The sequence below is a fragment of the Triticum dicoccoides genome, chromosome 3B (genome assembly GCF_002162155.2).
Source record: "Triticum dicoccoides isolate Atlit2015 ecotype Zavitan chromosome 3B, WEW_v2.0, whole genome shotgun sequence".
Taxonomy (NCBI): Eukaryota; Viridiplantae; Streptophyta; class Magnoliopsida; order Poales; family Poaceae; genus Triticum; species Triticum dicoccoides.
In genome coordinates this window covers 174465869-174473351 of record NC_041385.1, presented here as the reverse complement: position 1 = coordinate 174473351, position 7483 = coordinate 174465869, and positions in this window count along the sequence as shown.

Sequence of the window (7483 nt, the reverse complement as noted above, 5' to 3'; positions counted from 1 at the left end):
GCAATTTGCGTTTCCACTATACAAAGAACCGACGGCGCACATTCCTCCGCGAGAGCGCGGAGTTCATGAACTGTCGTGGGGTCGCCTATCCCATGGCAGTTCCAACATAATGTCCTCATTGGGCTTGGCGGCCCTCCTCGAGGGATGCCGCCTCTTCCATAAGCACCGCATCATCCCCTTCCTCTCCTTCCTATCTCCTCTTCTTGCCAACATGCACCTTCTCCGGAGAGGAAACTGTGTTGATGTTGGAGCCCGACGCTGTTGAACCTTCAATGAGCAACACTGTCCCCGAAACCTTCCCCGCCAAATTGGTAAGTTGTTGCCCTCGAATATTTATAGAGCCGTCTGCCGCAACTAACCTCTTACGAGCACCCTTCTCTCCTTCATCCACTTGAACTGCTCTACGGTCATCCAAATCCATATGATGAGAACCCACAGTGCCACCTGAAGATACTCCCCTTCCTCTACCCCCTTGCTGTCCTCTTCCTCCTCTACCCCTATCTCCTCTACCAGAATCACCTCCTCCCCCCATACCAAAACTCCCTCCTCGCCCTCTACCGCCATATGGTTGAGCCGCTGGCATCTCTGGCTCCCACAGCAACCATTCGCCCCAACCAAAAGAAGCTGGGTCGTGGACCCCATCTCCGCACTCATCCGCAAGACGACCCATACGCCCGCAGGCAAAGCAAAAGTCCGGGAGTTTTTCATAAAAAACAATATACTTCTTGTGTTCCTTCAGAGTTATGGGAACAAACCGAACCAGAGGCGCATTTACATTACAAGCACCCTAGCTCGCAAGGTGCTCGCCGGGTTTATCCTTCCTTCATTAACAATGACTGTCAAAGGGGCCTCGCCCACTTTAGCGGCAACTTTCTCAGCCAGCTCCCTCTTCCTCGTGAGACCGTCCGGCAGCCCCTTGATTCGAGCCCAAACCGGGACCTTGTTGAGCCGATATGCATTAACATCAGAGAAACCATCGTACTCCTGAATCACAACTGGTGCCCTCCGAAACAACCATGGACCTCCATCCATTATGTTCCTCCAATCTCCTAAACAATGGCATTGAACAAGAAAAAGATTAGGCCCCTTGACATTGAAAGTGAACCCCTGCGTCGCAGACCACGCATTACGCATCTGTGATAGGAGTGCCGCATGGCTAAACGGCTTCGTCGTATGCACCTGAAACAGAGCAAGCCAGCCCACATCCTTTACCAGATCCTCCACCTCCGCTGAGAAATCAAGATCCTCCTCCTCTTTCCCAAACAGCCTCATGCCAGCGAATTGATCCTCTAAGTCAGGGCAAGCTCCTGGATAGTTGCCGTATTCTTCCTCCGCTCCTTCATGGTTGTGCTCCCTCGGCTGCTGCCTTTGGCTCTTCCCTTCATCCTCCCTGGTGTTGACACTACTCCCCTTCCCACCCGATCCCTCAGGTACTTCCGATCTGTTCATCACCGTCTCCCCTAACCCTAACTTCGCCGCCATCTCATCCCCCTTCCCCCCGATCTCCTGTTGAGTTGAATCCGCCAAGCACGTAGATGCGTGTGGCGAGGTAGTGGTAGATCCCACCGGCGGCCAGGAAGAACCGACAATCGATGAGATTTTACGTGGACTCTAGCGTGAAAACGCCAGAGGAGATTTTGGAACCCTAGCGGCGGCGGTCTGATACCTATAGGCATCCGCGCTCAGGTTTTGTACGGCCCATTGTAAAGCTCGGGTGTGCACGCCGTACGTATAGGGAACTCCTGTATGACACTGCTTTTTCGAGAGATAACCAACATCGCCGGAAAGTCTTAAGAAAAAAAATACGACCACCAAAGAAACATAACCATCCGAGCTGCGCTCAATTCGGTATGTCTTTAAATAACTATATGCATATTCTTTTTTTAGGGGTAAGAGCATCTCCAATAGACGGTCCATATGTAAAAATACTTAACTTTTGAATCTTCGAGAGCAAAACCGCTGCCACAACAGATAGTCCAGATGTTAAAAAATTACATCGCCGCCTTCTGGAGATGTAAAATTAAAAACTTTGTGATGTAAATTTCAATACGAGATACAACTGATGTAAACTACGACCACCCACCAAACGACCAGTTCATTTGCGGGAAGGCTTCTGTAGCCAACACTCCTGATATTTTTCAGTTTTCTTCTTGCGCACCCAAAAAAGTTTCTTCTCAGTTTTCCAAAAAACACAAAATCTATTTATTTATAAGAACTAAATATTTTACATTTACAGAGCTTCCTTAAATTTTAGAACTTTTTTAAAATGTGAATAGTTTTTAAACACCAACATTTTTTATATATTTTTAAAATGTGAACCTTCTGTTGAAATTGTGAACATTGTTTAAAAATCTCATTTTTATAATAACTACAAATATTTTCTGAAAAAGTGAATAATTTTGAAATATGGATATTTTTTAACTTGAAATGTTAACAAGAATTAGTAAGAAAACCATAAAAAAGAAACGAAAACTTTCTAAAAGGTTCAAAAAACTAGCCCTGGCTAAATGGGCTGGCCCAATTTCTATAGCTAGCTTCAATCTAACTTTCGCTTTGACACGGGAGCAACTAGTTAACGAGCGCTGCCCTCCTTCGGGAGCCTCACAACGATCAGCACCACTTGGCGCGCTCTCAGTCACCCGCCACGTGTCGTGCTCTGGACATTCCCTCTGGATTTGTTTTTTTTATTTTTTCGCACACGTTTTCAGCTTTTAAATGGTCTTTTTCGACGTTTCGGTTTTCCACCGGTCTTCCTAAAAAATATTTGCGCGAAAAAACGTGTTTTTTCCTTTCGCGAGAGTCATGGTTTTGCTTCCGCGAGGGGCACGGTTTTGCTTTCGCGAGAATCACGGCCGTGCCTCTCGAAAATGGAAAAAAACACGTTTTCTGTTTTTTTCCTTCCGCGAGAGGCACGTTTATGCTTTCGCGAGAGTCACAACCGTGCCCCTCGGAAATGAAAAAAACGCATTTTCAAATTTTTTTTCTTCCGCGAGAGGCATGGTTTTGCTTCCGCGAGAGGCACGAGCATGCCTCTCTCGGAAACGAAAAAAAACAACTTTTCTACTATTTTTTACCTTTCGAGAGAGGCACAGTTTTGCTTCCGCGAGAGGCACAATTGTGCTTTTGCGAGGGGCACGGCCGTGTCTCTCGGAAACTGAAAAAACATGTTTCTCTTTTTTTTTCTGCGAGAGGCACAATTGTGATTTGCGAGAGGCATGGGCGTGCCCTTTCGGAAAGGGAAAAACATGTGCTCCCGGTTCGGTTTTTTCGTCCGGTTTTCTCATCCACTTTTTTCGTAAAAAAAGTTCGTCAAAACCTATCAACATGGAATCTAGTTTTGAAGATCTCGACGCGGGGAATCCAACGGTGAAAACGGTTCGAGATTTGGGCGCATGATTTAAGAGATAAGACGTTTTGAATAAACGGATATATGAAAAAAGGGAAACCTTTCAAGTTGTGACAAGTGGCGCACATGCAACGCGTCACTTTTCGCAACCTCGGAAGGTGGGAGTGATCTTTGCAATGAGTACTCCTCAATTAGTGATTTCGCTTTGACACCCCTTGATAGTACAGTTTGTCCTGGAGCATCATTGTTTGCTTCAAATAGGTGTCGGTGTCAAAACCGGCGGATCTCGGGTAGGGGGTCCCGAACTGTGCGTCCAAGGCTAATGGTAACAGGAGGCAGGGGACATGATGTTTTACCCAGGTTCGGGCCCTCTCGATGGAGGTAATACCCTACTTCCTGCTTGATTAATCTTGATGATATGAGTATTACAAGAGTTGATCTATCACGAGAACGTAGAGGCTAAACCCTAGAAGCTAGCCTATGATTATGATTGTTGTTGTCCTACGGACTAAAGCCTCCGGTTTATATAGACACCTGAGGGGGCTAGGGTTACACAGAGTCGGTTACAGAGAAGGACATCTACATATCCGAATTTTCAAGCTTGCCTTCCACGCAAAGGAGAGTCCCATCCGGACACGGACGAAGTCTTCATTCTTGTATCTTCATAGTCCAACAGTCCAGCCAAAGTATATAGTCCGGCTGTCCGAGGACCCCTTAATCCAGGACTCCCTCAGTAGCCCCTGAACCAGGCTTCAATGACGATCAGTCCGACGCACAGATTGTCTTCGGCATTGCAAGGCGGGTTCCTTCTCCGAATACTCCATAGAAGATTTTGAACACAAGAATCGTGTCCGGCTCTGCAAAACAAAGTCCACATACCACCGTAGAGAGCACAATATTTCACAAATCTAATCTGCTAACAATTCATAGCGTGACGTCACGCCACGGCCTGGTCTTTATTCGAATCGTCTTTCATAACCAGCCACTACACATAATGCGAGGCAGTTTCCTTTACACGTCTTGTCGAAGCAGAGATCGTGCCCCCTTATTGTGGGATTCTCATCAATACAGGCATGGTAACCCAACCGTGCCATCAATCGTGGCGCTTGGGGAATAAGCGATATTAACGGGCAAGTGGGGAGGCGCACGGTTTCTACTGCCTTTATAAAGAGATATGGATTCCCCTTTTTCACCCACGCCTTCTTCTTCCTTCGCTCATCCATTCTCGCACGCTTGAGCTCCAGCGCCCCAGTTCTCACCTTCTCCGAACAACCATTCCAAACATGTCCGGAGCGGGAGGCGAGTGCATGGCGGAGGAGGACATTACAAAGCTCCGGGAGGCCGGATACTTGGCCGCAGACCGCGCACCGGCTCCCAGACGCCGGGCAGATCGTTCCGACTCCGGAACCCCACGAGAGGGTTGTGTTCCTCGTCCACTTTGTCCGCGGACTGGGATTCCCCCTCCACCCATTTGTCCGTGGGCTCATGTTTTACTATGGGCTAGATTTTCATGATCTGGCCCCTAATTTTATCCTCAACATCTCGACGTTTATCGTCGTGTGCGAGACTTTCCTCCGCATCAAGCCCCACTTCGGCCTGTGGCTGAAGATCTTCAATGTGAAGCCAAAGATAGTGTTAGGCCAGCAAGCGGAGTGCGGAGGCGCCATGGTGGGCAAGATGCCCAACGTCACCTGGTTTGAAGGCTCCTATGTGGAGACCGTGAAGGGGTAGTAATCGGGGTGGTTCTACATCACCGAGCCGCGCTACTCGAACTGGGCGGCGGCCCCCGAGTTTAGATCCGGCATCCCCATGCGGCTTACCTCTTGGAAAAGGAAAGGCTTAGCCTGGGGTGCACCTGCGGAGCTGACCGGACTCCAGAACAGCATCAAAAATATGATAAGCAAGAAGATCAAGCTTGTCAACATGGTCCTGGTCATGCTCTTCCGCCGAATCCTCCCATGCCAAAGACGGACATTCAACATGTGGGAGTTCGATTCGGCCAAACACCACACGCTGTGAGAGCTCTTCGACACGACGGACAAAGATGTCTGGAAGGTGTTGTTCAAGGCCGCCGAAGTGCCTCCTCCCACCACCGAGGACCGTGGACTCAGCGCAAAATGCCCCGCCAATCCGGTAAGCTCTCTATATTTCACAAGATGTGCCTTTCCTCAGTATGTTCGTGGGAGGTATCTAAGCCATCATACCGATGGACTATGTGGCGACAGCGGAGCGGATCTTATCATAGAGAAGATGTGTTGCTCTGTAGCATGTTCTCGGTGGTTATGGTTTTTAGTTGGAAACATTTTTGTATATATTTTTGCCAACATGCACCTCTGTTCATGCCATTAGAGAGAGCCCTGACCTTGGTCGGCCTGGCTGTTTCTCAAAGTGGTACATTTGGTGTATCTCAAAGTTTTACCTTTTTATAAGTGATATATTGTGTATTTTGTTGATTCTTCTGTTTATGAGATATATTCTCGAGTGATAATTATATCATGTTTGCTTCTTTATGTTATTAGAGGAATGAGATTATGCAGCCTGACCAATATACTAAATCTTGTGAATTATTTTCTCTTGGCAGTGTGCTACAGCTGGTCACTGTAGGCCAAGGAGACGTTGATGAGCAAAGGCAGCCAAAACAACATCTTTCCCACCTTGGAGCTCCAAATTTGGTGTCCCAGCGTCGGCTGATTTAAACAAGGTCCTTGGAGCAGCAAGCGCCAAGGAAAATGTGGTACCGCACTTCCGAGCTGTCAAGCTCGACGAGGACATCATCGAGTCTGACCCCAATATCGATGGTGATGACGACGACCCACACAAGGCTGCCCTGGATCCCACCCATAGGTGGTAAGCCACTGATTGTGTCTGCTCTCTCCCTCTCTCATGCTCTGCTCTTCCAACACTGCATACTGTTTGTCATGCTCCTGCCCGAAGATTCTGAGTTGGGAGCACTCTGTTATAAGTTCATTTCTGCCATGTTTTGGGCGCACTCCATTAATTTGCAGTAAACTAGTGGATCTGAAGGTGAGCTGAAGATCCAAACTTTTTCATTACCTCCATTGGATTTGCATCTTAGGTGGTATTACTTTGAGCTGCGCATGTTAAGTGTATTGATTGATGAGCTTGCTTTACCAGATTTACATGTAACTTGCTGCATGTTAAGTGTAGTGTAGACATATTGCATATTTTATCAACTGTGATTATGCTGTGCGCAATCGCAATCATTTATCATAGGCTTCCAAGCTTGAAGTCTGATCCATCTTTGGTTTGTTTCGCTCTATTTTATCTTTCCTTTTTTGGATTGTTTCTTTTTTTTAGAAGTTGAATAGGTATGAGCATCCTTTTCCCAAATGATCTACTACTGCAGACAATCTACAAGGAACTGTTGAATCTAGGCCAGCTGTCCATTTGAATTATAGTGTCACATTTCCTCTGAATTTTGTGTGCTTTGTTGTCTGGTCTCAACTTGTGTTTTGTTTTGTGCTTCGTCATCCGGTCATTGGGATGAGAACTCTCTCGGGTCCCTTGAAGCGACATCATCCCGTTGTATCCTGAGTTCACCCCTCTCGTGTGCCCTCCGAGTTCTCTCTCCCAGGGCACTGGTGACTCTTACATACGTAGTAGCCTGCAAGCAACATGTCAATCATATAAATTCTCCCTTTGGTTCATTCTTGTATCAAGAAGTAAAGCATGTGTGATGCAGGGAAGAACCTTGTGAAATTATCAAACATGCTAATTGATAAGTTCTACCTGTCTATGTTTACATTCTTCGTGACACGCGAATGATCTTATCATAGACATGACGTGTTCCTCTGTAGCATGTTCTTGGTGGTTATGGTTTTTAGTTGGGACACCTGATCCCCTCCCTCCGCCTGTCCCCTCGCGTCGCCTCGCCTGAGGCGACCCGGGGGCGAACCCTAATTCCCTCCGCGCCTCCCCCTCCCTCTCCCCTCCCTCCGCCGCCGCCTGAGGTGCTCGCCGGCCCGGCCGCGCGACACCTATGAAGGTGGCGGCGGGGATTTGGTGGCTTCGCCTTCGCGGAGGGCCACGGCGTCCGGGGCGGCGGCTCCGATGGGAGGTGTCCGGCGTGGCCGGTGCGGCGGGCTGCGCCGGCGGGTGCTGGCGGGCTGCCTCCCT